Source organism: Microtus oregoni, unplaced genomic scaffold (assembly GCF_018167655.1).
Source record: "Microtus oregoni isolate MIOR12 unplaced genomic scaffold, Mior012 000072F_ref0000427, whole genome shotgun sequence".
NCBI lineage: Eukaryota > Metazoa > Chordata > Mammalia > Rodentia > Cricetidae > Microtus > Microtus oregoni.
This window is the reverse complement of record NW_024543979.1, coordinates 617,657-635,774: the sequence shown is the minus strand read 5'-3', so window position 1 is coordinate 635,774 and position 18,118 is coordinate 617,657. Positions and strand designations below refer to the sequence as shown.

The 18,118-nt window shown below is 41.2% G+C and overlaps 1 long non-coding RNA gene across 1 annotated transcript; it reads left to right on the top strand.

Moving 5' to 3' along the window:
* The first annotated feature begins 3,028 nt into the window (after positions 1-3,028).
* Positions 3,029-11,972, top strand: LOC121440926. The gene is made up of 3 exons (XR_005973401.1): positions 3,029-3,083; positions 9,930-10,071; positions 11,843-11,972. It is a non-coding gene; the product is annotated as an uncharacterized LOC121440926 (long non-coding RNA).
* The last annotated feature ends 6,146 nt before the right edge of the window (positions 11,973-18,118 follow it).

Sequence of the window (18,118 nt, the reverse complement as noted above, 5' to 3'; positions counted from 1 at the left end):
CTATAACTACTGTTGTGTCTAACTCTTGCAGGGATTAAGGCTAATCACTCACGTATGGGAAGTTTGACTTTGCTTGTGAAATGTAAGCACTTAGATATAGAGAGGCCCTGAAACCTGTTTGTACAGTAAAAGCAAACCTGGCTTCAGATGGCAACTATATTTTGCAAGTTGAAGGTCTGTAGAGCACCTGACGCATAAATCTGATGCCTAAACGCAAGTAGGTGTAGAAGAATCAAATCTTCCATGTTAGAAGGCGAGCCCAGGAGATGAGGGCATAGATTGAAAGGTAACAAAACAAAACTCACTTTGCTCCAAATCATTTTTATTTCTTTTCATATTCTTTGTGTGTGATCTAGAAACATTCTAAACAAACATGTGAAGTCTAAGCAGAGGGACAGGCAGTTGCGGATGGGACAGATAGCCCCTGACTTTGCTCAATAATGGCAATTGATTTACTCTCCAATTACTGCCCAATGCAATTTATGGGCTGAGCTGTGTCCTTATAACACTGTGGTCTTTCCGTCCTGTGACTCAGTCCAGCCTGATAGATGACAGTGAGACACACCCCTTCCAACACGACTGAGGTGCTGAACTGGAAGGCTTTGAGAGTCAGCCCAGTGAGATGATTGACATCGCTCTTCCTTGGGAGTGAGACTGTGAAGGAGCTGTCTTTCCTGTGGAGTGGCTTTCTATCTAATGTAATATTGTTCAACTGCATGTACATGTGTTGCTTTCCTAAACATTGGCCTCCCATTTCCAGGAATACGAACCTGTTTTGGTGTAGAACCTCATGGGTTACTGTGATTCTGAGTGAGAGGAAGGAAGCCAACAGCAAAGGGGAACCTCAGGCTCTCAGGCTCCTGTCTTCAACAGTGTCAGGGATTAGTGGGCTGAGGAAATGCTCCTGAGGATGAGGTGTGATGCTCTCTTCTTGTCAGAGATACTCTGCTCCAAGTCAGCCAATCTATAGTCTGAATTGATTGATCTATCAACGATTTAGTGAAGACAAAAATCAAAGACACTGGCAGCTGGCATCTTCCAGAGACTGATCTATGAGAGCTGAGAGGGAGCCTTGGGGAGTCACATGACACAGGGCTCTCTTGTTTTCCAGACTTCCATAGCCTCTGGTGACAGAAAGAGCCCTGAAGATAGGAATGAGCTACATGGAAACACCCACTGAGGTGTGAGGAATATAGGCCCTGGCCTGACTAATTATAGCCCGCGTTAGTCTCAAGAATATACTGACAAAGAGAATAACCAGTCGTTCTCTGACAATCTAGGGACAACTGTGCTATTTTTAAATGTATTTATTTGATTTTGTTTATCCTTTCGGAGTGGGGGTGGAAGCAGGAGGGTCTGCTTCCTCTGGGATTGCACTGATCTGACCTCTGGTGTCTAGACTGTTAGGACCTTTGCAGCGGGAGATGGTGAAGAGTGTTCCTCCCTGGAAAGCAGGCTTGCTAAGGCATACCTGCCGACTGACTCCTGATGACCCAACCTTCTGCTGACAGAGTGGATGAAGAAGAAGTAAAAGCTATGATCTCTGCCTTTGTGAGCTTTATAGTCCTTTCGAGGAAACAAGAGGAAGTACTATTTGTTTATGATTACGTTCCTCCAGGTACCAGTTATTAACTATGCTAGAAGCAATATCTAATAAACAGGACAGAGGCGTCTCTGCTTTCATGGAGATTGTGCTCAGATGAATTACTTCGTTCTACTCTAGTTGTCTACCCAAATCCCCCCGCCTTCTTCCTGAAATTACTTTCTTTTAAACCAATGAAGAATAGAACAGAATTAAACAAGGGCCTGTCGTGTTAGAGCTCTGTTAATTTTACAAGATGGTTTCAGCACATTTACTAGTGTCTGGTGAAGAACCGCGATAATTAAAATTCAGCTATGCTAATTAAAACAAATGAACGAAGTCTGTTTAATGTCCCCTTTCTCACAATTTTTAATTTCCTTTTTGCTTACTCCTTCCTTTGTGGAATTCTGCAATCCTCACTGGGGTTTCCTGTCATTGGGGAAATGCATGAAGTTATGTGTCGCAGGGGCCTTCAGGAATTCTGGAGTGGCGATGCTTGAGCAAACATGTTTTCCCTTGCCTCAGTGCCCCATGCTAATGAATTTAAACTGGCGTGTATTCTGAAATTCAGCCCTTCGCAAGACATTTTGACAAGTGTTTACTTTCTCAATATTCTACAATTGAAACTAAGTTGCTTATGTTTATTTTCCCCCAAGTCATTTTGAGAAGAAACGCTGTATTTTTAACACCAAGTCAACTAAATCTAAACTACAAGAAGATGCATAATAAGAAAGAAGTCACTCCACAGTGTCAGCTCCCCGCTGGGCTCTGGCCTGAGGTTGGTCTGTCTTTCTATCATTTCCACATCTGCAAATTTCAGGCAGGAACATGTGATGATGCTTTGTTTGTGCTCTAACAAATAAACTTTCCCTGGAGATCAGCCACACTTGTTAGCCATAGAGGCTAGGCAGTGGTGGTACACACCTTTAATCCCAGCACTTGGGAGACAGACAGAGGCTGACAGATCTCTGTGAGTTCAAGGCCACCTGGGCCATCACTGCCTTGTTCTGTTTCTCTTTTAGACTAGATCAATGTTGAGTAGACCAAGGTAGGTTTTTTTTTTTAAATTATTTTAAGCTAATATACAAAACCATAAACATCCTATACACTGATAGCATGCTCCGTGATGCTCCACTACATGAATGCACTATGTAACTGTCAAATCAGGTTAAACACATCTGTCTCCTCTCACATCATTTATAGCAAAGGCATTAAAGACTGTTCTAGCACAGGAGTCTCTGTGCAAACCGCCCTGCGTTGACAGTTGAGAATGAATAGAGATGACTTACATCTTTGGTCCCTCACTAATTTGAACAGGTGAAAACATTGTATCTCCCTCCAGTTTCCCCAGGTCACAGCTGCTGCGGCTGCCTTGATCTGCCTTTCCATGGGCAGTCAGATGTCTGAGGCGTGATCTGAAATTTCGGAGTCATGCTCCATTAACTCTAATGAGTGACTTACGGTTAAATCTTCACGGATCAGCTTGAACATCTCCCTGTAGGTATGTATGGGTTCACATTTCATTCCAGTGGACATCACGCCGGCCCACACTAAAATTGCGTGCATTGTTTAACCTGTAAGGTTGTCCAACAAACCTGTGATTTGTGGCTTGTAAAGTATTCAGCTTAGCTTTGTCTGGGTGGTTGGGGAAATCTCTTGGCTTCTTGCTTTTCGTTTCAGAGTCATGTTAAATACAAGTATAAATGTCCGGATTCCTGGTGTTTTCCATAGGGCTTGGACCAAGCTACTTTTGTATGTGAACAGTGTAATGTTAAGATGATTGTAATGACTGGAATGGAATCATTAAATAAATTTAGGAAGCTAGAAGCCTAGGCTAAATATCCACGACAGTTAAGTTTCTGGAATATTTTTGTCATTCTTGTGTCTTGTTAAACAACCTTCAGAATCACAGGAAGGTTGTTCCAATTTTTAAAATGCTTTCATGAAAAACACAAGAGACCCTCCTCCCCCAGATTGTATTTCTATTTCCTACACAACTCTGAGGAATGTTCCCATTAATCGTGCCTACCCTGATTGCAACTGGAATGCCAGGGCACGTTGTTTGAATGCATAAATCAAGGTCAATGAGAAGGTGTTGCATTGTAGGATTTAGTCGTGAGCCACAGCTTGAAGCATCGGCCTTCTCCCCTTAATGAGTTGCCTTCACGTTTACCTCTCCAGCGGCAGGATTTGGAACCTTTGAACTGCTTGGAGGAGGGCCTCTGGGCGGGTGTGTTTGCCCTTTTCTATGCTAAATTGCTTGTCTCTGGCATTTCTCTAACAAATCGAGTCCTGGCTGTTGAATCGGGAGCCATTAATAATTGGCAATTTGTAGCTGTCATAACGAAGCTGGGAACTTTCCAGATGGCTTTTCTTTTTCTCTTGAGAAGGAATGAGCCTTTGATGGGAATTTAATCAGTAGACTTTGTCTTGGTCCTTGGCCCACAGCGGGGACAGGGGTCACCTGTTTACCATAGCTTTGGTTTGCTGATGAAAGCCCCAGGAGGTATGTGGAGGATGCTTTAGGAGCAAACCCCAGGAGGGTGTTTGGAGGATGCTTTAGGAGCTAGGGAGTGGAAATGCTGGAGTGTAATATGAAAGTATAAACTAAAAGCAACAAAAGTTCAGCTGAAGGTTTAAAATTACCGAGTTAATTTTGAAGGGAGTAAGAAGAGAAGCAAAGAGTGTTATGTCCCCTTTGGGACTGACTCAGCGCAACTCAGCACCAAAGGGAAAACAAGTTCCAACCGGAAGCAATATTGTAGCTTCTGATGAAGGCTATGGGGGCTGGGTTCTTCCTGCCTCCCCATCCAGGGCGGACCTATATTGGCTAGCATCCTGCTCCCCAGGCCTCCCTCTGCCTTAGCTTAGCTCTCAGCCTTTTTCTCTTCATGGCACTCCCAGGATCTGTTAACTGTCCCTTTTACCAGAATGCCAGCCAGCTCCATGAGGACATAGAATGTGGTCTTTACTACTGTACCTCCCTGTCAAACCCAGGATGTATAGATGTATATATGTGTATCTTTTAAAATGAATTCATTCTTAGGTTGAATTTTATAATGAAGAATTGTGATAGATTTATATCCCTTCACAAGATGTCCATATTGGAAAAATAAATAACTATAATGAATTTCATGACAAAAGGCACTTTGTTGACTTTCTTGCTCTTTCGATTTTAAGATAGCATTTATCTTGGATTATTCAGATTGTAACATAAAAATGTAAGCATCAGGAACTTCAGAGGGCAAGTAATAAGAAGGCTAGAGTCTGAAGATACAACGATGGAAGCAGAAGTCAGAGGGATGTGGGGTTGCAAGCCAAGGAATGCCAGTTGCTTGGAGCTGGTAGCAACAACCTGTCTTCTGTGACAGGGTAGATCTTCACATATAGTTCACTAACGATGCGCAATCTTGCTGAGCTGTTTTTTGATTTCTGACCTCGAAGGTTACATACATGATAAGAAGTTTGTGGTATTTTAAGCTGGTTAGCTTGTGTCAAGTTTGTCACAGCTCCAGACGGAAGCCAATGCAGATGTCATCATAGGCAATGACATTCACTGCATTCTGGGCTTCCTAACGACTGGTTTCATGCAGCTATCACAGAGACACACCATTACTTCTATCTCCATGGTGACAAAAGGCTATTATTTTAGGTTCTAGATGGGAAATAGCTGTCAAATCTTTCAATGTCATTTTTGTAGATGCTACCCATATATGTGTTAACCTACTTCTGAGGTCATCTGAAGTGGTTGCTACAATAGAATAACAGTCACCCAAGATATCTGAGATGTCAGGTCAGAGTTAAAAGTAGGACGTTCTTGTGCAAACTGGAATGCCTGTACAACGATGTTGGAGGCTGCTCGTTTGTTTCCCGGCTGTCCTGATTTGAAATAATCACTCAGAAACTGTATTATTTGCAATACTGTTTGGCCAATAGCTTAAGCGTATTGCTAGCTAGTTCTATGTCTTAAATTAACCTATTTCTATTAATCTGTATATTGCTATGTGGTTGTGGCCTACCGGTAGGTAAGGTTCTGTCTGGCTTCTGTCTCCTGTGTCTGTCTCCTGCTGTGGCTCCATGGCTTCTCACTGTCACTACCTTCTTTCTCCAAGAATTTAGTTTAGGTTTCCTGCCTAGCTCTACTCTGCCCTGTCACAGGCCAAGTCAGATTCTTTATTCATTAACCAATAAAAGCAATATATATATATATATATATATATATATATATATATATATACAGAAGGACTTCCTACATCATCTTCCCTTTTCTGTCTAAATAAAAAAAAGGTCTTAACTTTAACATAGTAAAATTGCATATAATAAAACAGTTATCAAGCAAGAATTATGATTATAATATTTATATCTACTTTATCTTTTATTATGACTAGGGAAAACTGTAACTATCAATTCTTCAACTCCATTGAAGATTCCAGAAGGATATAATATTATCTAAGTAAATAGAAAATGCACTTCCAAAACTCTAGAATTGACAGAGACTTCTTGCTGCCTGGTCACCCAAAGTTCTTCTATAATGCTGGGGCTTCCATCTTCAGCCTACAGGTCCATAGTATTTGGCAGACTTTTCCATGAAACAGGAAATTTCAGATGGTTCTTTCTGTTTCTTCCATCAGACAGTGTTGTAAGGACACTCCACACCACACATGGTGGTCACTTTCTGCCTCTGCCCAAGTGTTTCCCTCACGTCCCCCCTTTCTCTGCTTAGATAAATCCTTTTTATCATTCAAAGGGCCCTTTCAAAACCAGTGTGTGGCATTAGGCTTTCTCCAGATATCCCAGCATGCGTTCATATTTCTGCAGCCAGAACAGACAGTGTGAACCCTTTGAATAAGTGAAGTCCACACTCTCTCGCAGGAGACTGTCTTTGCTGTACACAAGTATAGACAGCTCTGCCTCCCGTCATGAAGCAGAGGTGCTGAGATTTCAGATAGGAGCCACTTCAGCTGGGCTTTAGGATCAAACTCAGCTGCACAGCAGGTTATTTTTACCTAATGTGGTTTGAATAATAATGACCCCCATAGACTCATAAATTTGAGTGTACAGTCATCAGGGAGTGACACTGCTCAGGAAAGATCAGGAGGCGAGGGTTGTTGGAGGAGTGTGTTATTGGAGATGGCCTGCCTACACCAGTGCTTATCCAGGGGTGGGGGCCTCTCATTTTTAAGTGAACAGTCCCACCAATTTCAAGGGTGTTGAGATCACACTCTCTGCACAGGTTCTACATGGACTATTATCAAAGTAAATGCCAAATTGTAGAGCAGCTCAATTCCTTTCTTCTTTGAGCCCATTATTAAAAAATACAACAAATATAAAAAAATAACTGAATGAAAGTGGAGAATTTTCTTTCTGTACTCCAGTAGATGACGCAAGCCACACCTTGGAGTTACTGCTTTAGAGTGTTTTAGGAGAGAGCAAACTCATCAGGGGAGCTTGTCTGAAATGCATATCCCAATGCAGGAGGCCTGGGATTGTCTGCATTTTAAGCAGCTCCTGGTAGCACCAATGATCTTGGTTTGTGAACTGTCCCGTAAGTAGTTTGACTCAAAAATACCTGGCATTTCAAATATTCATAAGTCACTAAAATTTAGGTGCCCAAACCGTGGAGCGGGTTGTGCCATTTTCTTTTCTTTGAGGTGACTTCCTTTACCCCAGATTTGTAATTTCCAGGTGGAATTAGTGGAATGTGTCACCTTCACTGTGCTGTTGAATGAGAGCACTTTGGAGAATTCAAGTGAAGGACAGCGGGGTCAGGTGAAATGTGTTGAGTCTTCATTTTTCCTGGCCTTTAAAATATCTACTGATGAGCTTCTGTCCCCCAAAAGATTGCAAGTGCTCCCTGAAACGCACGAATAGGAGGGATGCTGGGGCTTTGTCATGTGCCGTTTCATTTTATAACTGCCTAGAATGGCAGATCAGGATGAACACACACACACACACACACACACACACACACACACACACACACGACAGAGAGAGAGAGAGAGAGAGAGAGAGAGAGAGAGAGAGAGAGGAGAGAGGAGAGAGAGGAGACTCCCTCTGACCTGCTGTGATGGATGGAGCCAACTATTCAACCCCCCTGTGTTCACGGATGCTGTGAGGGTTTCCCAGTTAGTGGCAGAGTCTGAGTGATTTGTGGGCATTTGCGAGCTCACTGTCTTGCCCTCTAGGCATCTGCAGTGTTGTATCAGGAGGGCAAGAGGGTTTCACAAAGATTTAATATTCCTTGTAAGAGCTGCAGCCATCTGTCTGCCAATGCTCAGTGTGAGCATAATATATGTTTTCAGAATCAAACACAAAAAGCCTATTTCCCCCTTTCTTTTTCCTTCCCCCTTCTGAAGCATTTAGTGTAGAACATTTATGTTTTCCTTATCTGTGGAGTAGGTTACTAGGGTTACCCTTTCTGTGATTATATTTACTTTTGTTTTATTTCCTGATGCCACTGGCATATTTAAATGACTATTTTCCACTTTCCTACAGACTGCATCCTTCAAATAAATGTCAACAAGCTCCTGCATTGTAAGAGTGATTGTGTGAGGGTGTGCGTCTCACATAGACCTGAGCACACTGGCATCTATGGCATAGTGAGGCTAGTATACATGCCATATACATGGTAGTTGGTATGTGGACATTAAAAGTGGGTGCAGATTAGACCATGGATAGCTGAACCTGGTGTAGTTTCTCTAAGATATGACTTGAACTTCATTTTCTCCTTTGAGAACAAACTCCTTGCCAATGGGTTGCTCCTAGTAACTACAGCTCACTCAAGAACCAAAGATATATCAATGTTAGATCTTTGCCTTAAAATGCGGTGCTACATATTTTTTTTTTAAAAAAGGAATCAACATAGACGAAGTGTGAACTCTTAAAGATAAAATAAGTTGAGTCAGTCCAATGGAGTTCACGAAATCTCACTTAAGTTAGAAAATTTGGCAAGAGAGTTTATAAAGCGCTTTAATTTACATGACAGTTGATTGGAAAGAGATTTGGACTTCTCTGGGGATTATTCTGAGCTGAGATGGTCACTAACAGAGATACTGTCCTGGGTGCAGGGATAAAAATTTAATATTCTTGCTATATTCGTTCTGTCAGCCAAATGTTTCCTGTTGTATCAGGTAACATATAATTAATGATTGTGTCTTCTTTCTGTTTACTTCTAATTCACTTCTTCCAACAACCAAGTCTGAGAGAGCCTAATTCTCTGGTGCTTTCCTAGTCCAGTGTTGATGGGGTGTTGGGTAAGGAGGTGGTTTGGGTGCCCCTGTACCTACAAGCTAAATGACCCAGGTGGTGGTACATATCTCCACGTACATTTTCCTGATTTATAAAATCATAGGGCTGATGAAGCGCAATGACACAGACTCATGTGTTAAACAATTAGTCCCCAGCTAGCACCAATGTTGGAGAAGAATGGCAGGAAAAAGAATGAAGAAAGGAGAAAATTTGTATTTTCTAAAGACATTCCTTAAGGTCTGCAGATGCTGCAGAACTCATGGAGGTGTGCCGTGGGGTCAGAGTTGCCTTGTCCTCTCCACAGCACTCTTGGCTTTCAGGCTCGGTCTAACTTAGTTATGTTTGATTGTAATGTCTGGGTGATGGGTGGAGCCATGTCGGTGGCTTTGTCCAAGGCTCTCCAATCTTACTGCTTATCCGATACAGAACATCTCAGGACCTATGTGGAAAAGTAAATCTGAGTCGACTTTTAAGAGGGTGGGATGGGCGTGGCTGTCTGTATGTATGTCCTTGTGTGCTGTAGGAAATCCTACAGCCAGTAGCCTTTAAGTTACCCGCCCACTTGGGCATGGCCTCTTATACTATAAATGCCAATGTAAAGCGTGCATTCTCTCTCTCTTCCAGCTGCTGGATTCAGTTCCTGTTCTCTGTTCATGCAGAGGACTGTGATCTGTGAGTCTACTCTTAAATAAATAACCCTTTATTATACTCAATTCTGAGCTAGTGTGGGGTTTCTTTTTAGTGTCCATCTTCATCTGGTGCCCCATGTGGATCTGAAATCCACACCTACCGGGTGGACTGTTCTAATAGGCCCAGAAGGTCTCCCACCCCTGCCTGCTTGGCTTGCTTTCATCTACTGGTTTTTTTTCTTTTGTAAAAGCCCCACCACAGTGGAGCTAAGTGCCCGTGGCGACTTGGAAATTTCCCAAGCTCGAGCACACTCCCTCCACCACTACCACCTTCCCTGCCACAGGGCAACTTGCACAGCTTCCAGTTTGTGCTCCCTGATCCTGAGTTCTGGGCTCCTTGCTTCATATACAGAGTTGATTTAATTGCTTTTAATTTATCAAGCAAAGCATATTTGTCTGTATTTAACCAGCACCAAGGCGGAAAACCAAAGTGGCTCAGGACTGTCTATGGCGCCAATGGTTGTGCTGCCACTGGTCGCAACTCTGCAACCACAACCCCTGCTGGAAATAAAGATTGTTACAACTAAAGCAATTTACCGGACTTCATAGCAGGTAAATATTTTATTAATTAGTAAATCAATAAACTTGAAAGTTATAGAATGGCAGATAATATTTTTATGGAAAATTTTAGTAACCTTTTTGCTGATACTATGGGTTGTATTCTGCAAGGCTTATGTGGTTATTGTGATACATCCATGTTTTGGATATTGGGACTCAGTTTTTTTCTTCATATTATATCCTTAAGAAAATAGTTTGATAACAGAGCCAAGAATGAGGCACTTTTAGAAATGATACAGTCTTTATAGACTAATAATGAGCAGCTACCTGACAGGATAAATACCATCGAAAATCAAACACCATTGCCTGCAGGGAGTAATCCAAAGGGTACTCAAAGGAATGAAATCTGACAGATGGATGTGTTCCACTTTGCAGATTTTGGAAAATTAAAATATGTACACCATACCATTGACACTTATTCAGGTTTTCAGTGGGCAACTGCTTTGAGCTCAGAATAGGTTGATTCAGTAATCACACAGTTATTAAGTTATGGCCATCATGGGTATACCTGCACAAATAAAGACAGATAATGATCCATCAAATGTCTCTAAGAAAAGGAAACAGTTTTTTTACTTATTATAATATAAAGCATATTATAGGGATACCAAACAATCCTACAGGTCAGACAGTTATAGAAAGATCAATCCGTACTATAAAGGATATGTTAAAACAAACAGAAAGGGATGGAAAATACCTGCAGAAATAGGTTACATAATGCTTTATTAACCTTGAATTTTCTTAACGCTAATGAGAAAGGAACAAAAGCAGCAGAGAGACACTGGAAAGTAGGAAAGTCTTCTGAATTAAATCAGCTGGTGTGTTTCAAGAATATGTTGACCTCACAATGGAAGCCAGGAGATGTGCTACGTTGGGGAAGGGGTTTTGTTCTTGTTACAAAAGGAGAAGAAAAGTTATGGATACTATCAAAATTAATAAAGATTTTGTTTGAAAAAGAGAAATCTCTTGAGAAAGAGAAATGACGGTTCATCCACAGAGGTGACAATCATACATGTGATAAGGAAACCTCATAAAGGTTGGGGCAGGGTTCTGTTCTCGTCTTTGCAGGAAAATACTCAGTTTCAGAAAGTCAAGAGACCCTGGACATCTATATGCCTACAGAGAAAAAGATAATTATCCAGATAGGATCACCATGCAAAGAGAATTATCACTTATGAGGACAGGTCATCTGAGGGTAAGAATCTCAGAATATTAACTAGAATAATAGTCATGACTCACTTAAAAATCAAAGCTGGCTTTGGACAGTGGCTTTGTCTTCTAAATCCAGGCATGTTGCTAAAAGAAAAATTCAGAGTTTCTGTCTCACACCAGGAGCCAGTATAGGATAGAATGAAGAAAGAATTTAGAAAAAAAAATTTACTTTTCTTCATACTTATATTTGTCTCTATCATACCTTTCATTGAATATGTATCTGTATAAATAATGTTTAAGTTTTCCACAATGAACAATAAATTTTCCTGCAGTAATCTTTGAAGTTTCCAGGAAGAAGATGGGGTCCCACAACAATGACTCCACCTGGTTGATATGATGTCATGATGCTGATAGCACTACTATAAGATCTGTTTTGGGTACCAGCTGCTCAAGATAGTTTTAACTTGGTTAACTGAAATGGTGCACTTTTTTTTTACAACGTTCTGGTCAGAAGTCCAAATAGGAACCTCAGAAAAACACTACTGAATACTCAGAGACTATTTGCAATTATGTCGGACAGTAATCTTGGAACTTAACCATCATTTTACTTTCACAGGATCCCAGAGAAAGAACATCGCCCCCATGACAGCTGGAAGTAATTCTAGAAGATGACATCCTCTCTCCCAACAAAGTTTGTCCTCAGGGTTAGGGACATGATTTAGGGGTTGATGATAATTGATATAGGGTTCTGAGTTGGGGGGTGAAATTATGTAGGCTCAGGGATCTCTTTGAAAAAAATAAGGGAAATTGGGTGGGATAATGGATTAGTGTGAGTTTACACTAATAACAGTAGTGAGTAAGTGAATATTGTGAGCTATTATTTATAGGCAATTTACATTGGTATAGATTCTTGTATATTGATATAAACTTAAATTATATTGAATATGTTCCTATTTTTGTCTACAATATTTGTATACCTAGGCAAAGTTATTTTGTCATATTGTATGCATGCATGCTTCTCCCTCTGCTTAAGATATTTTGTATATTAATACAATTTTAGGATATATTTATCATATTGCAATATACATTTCTACCCCTGATCAAGATACCTATACATGTTTTACATTTTGAGGTCATTGTCCTCATTTGTTGAACACTTGTTTAAAGATTGTTTAATATTCTAATATGAATTCTTAGTCTTTAAGTTATAGAGGTATTAAGAATTTAGGTCAATAGTCATCTATGTTTGTCATACTTATAGTTAGACTAATTATGTTCTTTAGATACATAGAGATTGTATTCTGCATAGGTAGATAATCTTCAATCACTTCAAAGAGCTGTAGAATATGGCATTTAAATAACTTAGGGTTCTGTTGACTGAGACACAGTTGCTCCTAGAAGCACCGATCTATTCCCAAGAGAATGTTGAGCACCAAAGACACTTCACTTAGAGCTTGTTTCTTCTTGACAAAACTGGCCTTTGGGCAAAGAACTGCCTATGCCTCAACCACTGACAAAATGCATGATGTCTAGACAGGACAAGCAGGATACAATAAAAAGACTTTCAAACCTTGCCAAGACAGGGTAAGATGGTTTTGAAAAATTTCCTGCCTCTGAAAATGGTCTGTCACTTACTTAGGCCTTAGCCAAAGTTGGTTGCTCAACGTTGCTAATGAGACTTTGGGTGATTGCCCAGGTAACTAGTTGTCTCTGTCATTTGTTGCACATTTTGGAAGTTGCTTGATTGTACTATGTGCTTACTCAAGTAATATTATTTCCCTTCTTGTGTTTTTGATGGGGTTGAAGACTAGATAGTCATAGTTACTTTCCTCTCATGACTTGGCCAAGTTATTTATAATCCAAGACTTAAACTCCTTAGGTTAGGATAATTATTGAAACATTTTTCACATTTCTTGCTTGACATTGTTTATGCTGGTTGTAATTCTAATTTTTATACCTGATATTTATTATTATTGTATATAATTTTGCATTAGGCTTAGAACTCTCTTATTTAAATAAAAAGGGAAGGTGCTGTACGAAATTCTACAGCCAGTAGCCTTTAAGTTACCTGGTCATTTGGGCGTGGCCTCTTATAATATAGTATTGATGTAAAGCGTGTGTTCTCTCTCTCTTCTGGTTGCTGGATTCGGTTCCTGTTCCCTGTTTGTGTAGAGGACTGTGATCTGTGAGTCTACCCCTAAATAAATGACCCTTTATTATACTCAATTCTGAGCTAGTGTGGGATTTCTTTTTAGTGTCCATCTTCACTTGTGTAAGCACACACATATATACACGTGTGTGTGCATGAGTTTTTGGGTTCATCTACATGATCTTAAAAATATGTTTTCTATGATAAAAATTGGTATGTAGCAGTTCCTGATGGACAAATGTCTTGCCCATACTCATATCTGTCTGTCACCCAGCCTCTTGCAAAGACTGGATGGGGACCCAGAAAAAGGTCACATGCCGGCACATTATGCAAAGAACAAATAGGCAGTATGCATTTAGTTTAAATCAATAACATTACCTGAGTCCGGAAGATGAAATTGTTTTCTCACAAATTGTTTTGGTCACTGCCAGCAGCTGCCGTGTGGTATGAAATTCTTTCAGAAACACCCAGTGCATGAGACAGGGTTGTAATTGGCCCTGCTCTAAGTCTACGTGGGGATGAGTTTCACTGGGAGGAAGGAAGATTGTTGGATAATTGGAATCTCATTTTCTTTGCTGTAAACTAGAACCTCATTGTTATATTCTCGTGGACTAGTAATTGTGACATCCGATACAAATAAGGGCCTCTGTCTGGAGGTGCTCAGTAGGCATTGATTCAGCCTCCTCAACAGGAATCCTGGCTTGCTCTTATCTCCTCAACTGCAAACCAGCCTCCCCATTCATCCACTCTACTAGGATAGATGTCTTTTTGCGGATGAACCTGATACCCCAAGAGACCGAGGTGCCTTCCAGTTCATCAAAGGATTACAAAAGCTGGATGCTTCTGTGGAGTTTTGATATAAATGTCAATTTATATCTGCCTCACTTTTTTCAAAGTGGTAATTCAGGTGTTGGTAATTCAAGTGATAGTGAAGAGTTGGGCTAGTTGATTCTTTGGACTGCTCCATCCCTGACTTCAGTGAAGATCAGTTTACAGTGTGGTAGTAAGGGCTGCAGAGGAAAGTCCAGCATCTGGGGTGGGGGGCTCTATGATGAGGCAGGAGGCTTGCAGTAATGGAGATTTCTCACTAGGGTCAAGGATGCTTTCCAGGCTTTACACCATGAGTCCTGTAATTTGCTTCTGGACTAAACAAAGTGGATAGAGACTGGCAAGGTCTTTGTGATGGCAAAGAACTCTGGCTGCTCTTCCAGAGGACTCAGGTTCAGTTCCCAGGATACACATGTCAACCCAAAACTGTCTGTAACTCCAGTTCCAGGAGATTGACATCCTCTCCCAGCCTCTGAGGGTACCAGGCACATGTGATACATGCAGGTAAAACACCCATTCACATGAAATCAACAATAACAACCAAACTGGAAGAGATAACAGGTAAATTTTATGTATTTTGTTTTAAGACAGAGTCTCACATAACCCAGGTTGGCCTCAAACTCACCATGTCATTAAGGATGACCTTGGAGTCTAGATTTCCTTGCTTCTACCTCTTGCCTCCACCTCTTGAGTGCAAGGATAAAACACACCATGTTGCCTGGTTGATAGATCAGTCTGAAAGGAGACTGTATTTGCCACTGGTGACTGCAATCCCTGGGGTTCAGCACTGTCAGTAGCTGGACTGTTGCTCTCATGGCAAAGGTGCACTCCACATCAAATTTTGGGTGACATTTAGAACCCCATCACAAACGCACAGTGCCTTCCAGACAGTGTTGGTGGGGCAGGTTTAGTGGCGTTAAATGCCTCATTCTAAATGTTTCATCGAAGCGATGAGATCTTAAGTTAGGATTAATTTGTGATCACTTTTTAAATGCCTGAGTTCTTATTTCATAGGACCAGGGGGAGCATTTGAACTGGGATTATGTTCACGTGCAATGCAGGAAATCTAAAAAATTCAGGAGAATGTGAAAAAGTTTAACTCCAGGAGATTATGACTGCCGTTTGTTATATTTTCTCCATATGTACTTGCAAACTGGCTGTGGATTTAGGCTACACTGCATTTAGTGTTTGCTATCACCTGCTGACTTCACAAAGACGTTTCCTAGACCATTCAATATTCTTTTCAAGCACAGTTGGTTCTAAGCATTTGAACCATAATACATTAAGCCAATCTCTCATGGTTGGACTTCAGATGGCTTGCACGATTGGGCTTTATAATGCTGTGACAAGGGTCTTTGTCCATTGGTCCATTTAATAACCAGAGCTTATTGAGTATTGTGTGCCTGACTCAGAGCCAGAAGCTAAGCATATATGATTAATTGTAGTCCTTCTAATAGATAACGTTTATTCCTATTACTCAAGTCCAAGTTATTTGTGGATATTGGTATGAAAATTATTTGAATGCAATATAATAAATTAATGTAAGATAATAGTATTAAGTAATTGAATTCTTATGAGGTATGTATTCCTAGCAGTTCTATTTAGGTGAGGAAGAGGAGTTTTAGACTTGCTGCAGAATCCTCACGGGCAGCAGCAGAGTTCACACCCAACTCTAGGCCCACCCCTCCTCCTTGTGTGCACTACACTAGTAGAAAAGATTCATTTGACCCTAGGTGTGGGAAACACTTTCACATGGGCTGTCTTAGAGGAATTCTCTGATTGTTTCCTTTCGGATAAATGCGGAAAAGTGAAACACTGGGTTAATATACGAACAGTTCTCTAGGGAATGCTCCTGCAGCCTGTCTTCAAAGGAGAAGAGGTATGTGTGTAATTATTCCCTCCCTCCTCCTTTTCACCTTCCTCCCTCTAACCCTCTCTTCCTCTCTCCTTTCTTCCCTCTCTCCCTTTTTCTCTTCCTCTTCTCTTCCTCCTTCCTTTCCTCCCTCTCTTCCTTAACTCTTTTCCTTTTCTTTTGATTCTGAGTCCCTGTCCTTGCTCTCCCAAGGACAGTAGAAAACAGTCATGGTAGTGATTCTAACCAGGGTGTGGCCCTGCACAATGCTCACACTGTCCAGGCTGGGCCAGTGCACAGCCGGCTTTCAGATGTGTTTATTTCTTCCTGATGCTACAGATGTCAAAGAGGAGAGGAGAGCTCTGGGGAGGAGGTCACAGGGGACATACAGATGGAGAAGCCACCAAGGCCAGTTGGCTTCTTATTCCAGTCAGGATTTAGTACTCTGTCCTTACTGTCAGCTAGTAGTGTACAGCAAGTTGCTGTGATATTTTGCCTGGTTATTGCTGCCTTCTTTCTCAGGTCTCGCTCCTCCCAATGACTGCTCTCTGTCCTGTCTTGGTGCCCAGCTCTCAACGGTATAATAAGGAGAAATGCCTAAATGCCCATCGTTGCAGCTGTCCTAGATGTACTGCTGACTTTGATATCAGCCTTCTTTGGGGTCTTGAACAGTCTTTTTGAATATCTGTTTCTCACATTTAAAATAGAGTGTAGCCCTGTTGAAGTGGCTATGTGTAGAAAAAAACTAAAAATAAAAAAGCCAACCTTTAAGTTCTTTTTATAGGTATGACAAAATAAGGCAATGATAAGTATATCCTCTATATATTCCTCAAAATAAGCCTGTGGTAAGAGGAGTCTGCACCCTTCTTGTGGTTGATCACCTCTGGTGTTATTCTGATTCACACTGCATGAGATGTAATGATGGTGTCTAAATGGGTTGACTGCAAACTAGGAAGGATCTAGGACTGACGTCACTGTCCGGGCCCCTTAGATGCAAACATTTTCTCTGGCTGTGGGCGAAAGATGAAGCCAGACAGCTTTGAATCTTGGAAGGACTTAGTGCAGTTGGAAGATGGAGGAAGTGATGGGAAGAAGCATAGGCAGTCTGAATTTGTCATAGGTTTTAAAACTCGGGAGGCAGAGGCAGGCGGATCTGTGTGAGTTCGAGACCAAGCTCCAAAACCACAGAGAAACCCTGTCTCGAAAAACCAAAAAAAAAAAAAAAAAAAAAACCAAACCAAAAAAAACCCCAACATTTATTTATAGGAAAGTTATAAAATAAACTATGTTCTTGATCAGCTTTTTATTGGGAAAGGTTCTTGACTGAACAGCGTTGAGGAGCAGTGGCAATGGTGTTAGGATGATACTTTCCTTTCTCCCTGTGCTTGTTGGAATGCATTTGGCCCCCCTTAAGCTCATAGGGAGTGGCACTATTAGAAGGAATGGCCTTGTTGGAGAAAATGTGTCATGGTATGGGTGGCCTTTGAGGTTTCCTATGCTCAGGATACTGCCCAGTGAGTCATTTGACTTCAGATCCAGCACCACATCTGTCTGCGTGCTGCCATGCTCCCCACCTTGATGATAATGAACTGAACCTCTGAAACTGTGAGTGCCTCAACTAAATGTTTTCATTTGTAAGAGTTGCCATAGTCACGATGTCTGTTCAGAGCAATAAAATCCTAACTAAGACAGAAGTTGGCACCAGGGACTGGGGTGTTGCTGGGAAAGGCCTGACTGTGCTTTTGGTTTGAGGAATATAAACTTTAGTACTTTGGGTAGCAGTGGGATGCTTTAAAAAGTGCTGCTTAATGGGCCAGACCAATAGGAGCATGGAAGACAGAAGTGCTAAGAGTTATCTGAGGGGTTGGAGCTCACCCAAGAGGTTCCAGAGGAGGAGAATTTTAGTATGGTGTTGAGAGGTCATTCTTATATTTTGATGAAGAAAGTGGCTGCTTTTGCCCATGCATCTGAAGAGTCTGCCTGAGGCTAAAGAGAAGAGGTTTCAGAGGAAATCTCAAAACAACCTGCTGTCGACTCTGTTCTTGGATATTAGTGGTAACTCT